This window comes from Urocitellus parryii, chromosome 9 (assembly GCF_045843805.1).
Source record: "Urocitellus parryii isolate mUroPar1 chromosome 9, mUroPar1.hap1, whole genome shotgun sequence".
NCBI lineage: Eukaryota > Metazoa > Chordata > Mammalia > Rodentia > Sciuridae > Urocitellus > Urocitellus parryii.
In genome coordinates this window covers 69,109,880-69,110,797 of record NC_135539.1, presented here as the reverse complement: position 1 = coordinate 69,110,797, position 918 = coordinate 69,109,880, and the positions used below count along the sequence as shown (strand labels likewise).

The following is a 918-nucleotide window of genomic DNA, read 5'->3' as shown; positions in this document are numbered from 1 at the left end:
AGCAAGACTTTTACCAGGGCAGGATGAGAACAGCCTGAGCAAAGGCTCGGAGCAGGCAAACACAGGAAGAGTTCAGGAAACAGTGGTCGCAAATGTCTGAGCATGAGGAGAAGCAAGGGATCAGAGGGAAGCAGAAATCTAGAGAGCAGACAGAGGAAGGCAGATGGACAGGGGCCGGGCCATGTTTGGTGAAACTTCAGGAGTTTCTGAGTAGAACTTAACTGTGAGAATTCATCAGACATCAGGAAACATCTTCAAAATGAAGGCTCACTTTCAACTTTTTCATTTATTAGTTAACAAAGAAACTGAGTTGTTGTTATCATCATTATCATCATCATCATTAATTATTTTGGTACTGTGGAATGAATCCAGGGACGCTTAACCACTGAGCTACATTCCCAGCCCTTATTTCTGTATTTTATTTAAAGACAGGGTCTCTCATGCTCGCTTCGGCAGCACAAACACTAAAATTGGAACAATACAGAAAAGATTAGCATGGCCCCTGCGCAAGGACGACACACAAATTCATGAAGTATTCTGTATTTTTTGTGGAACCAACCTAGATGCCCTTCAATAGATGAATTGATAAAAAAAAGTGGCATATATACACAATGGAATATTACTCAGCAATAAGAGAGAATAAAATCATGGCATTTGCAAGTAAATGGATACAGTTGGAGAAGACAATGCTAAGTGAAGTTAGCCAATCCCCAAAAAACAAATGCCAAATGTTTTCTCTGATATAAGGAAGCTGATTCATAGTGGGATAGGAAGTGGGAGCATGGGAGGAATAGACGAACTCTAGATAGAGCAGAGGGGTTATTAATGATAGTGGAATGTGATCATCATTATTATCCAAAGTACAGGTATGAAGACACGAATTGGTATGAATATTCTATGTATAAACCAGAGATACGA

General features: G+C 39.9%; 1 non-coding gene across 1 annotated transcript; it reads left to right on the top strand.

The window, feature by feature from the left end:
• The first annotated feature begins 440 nt into the window (after positions 1-440).
• On the top strand, positions 441-547 carry LOC113196610 (U6 spliceosomal RNA). Its single transcript, XR_003302571.1, has one exon. It is a non-coding gene; the product is annotated as a U6 spliceosomal RNA (small nuclear RNA).
• Positions 548-918: the final 371 nt, after the last annotated feature.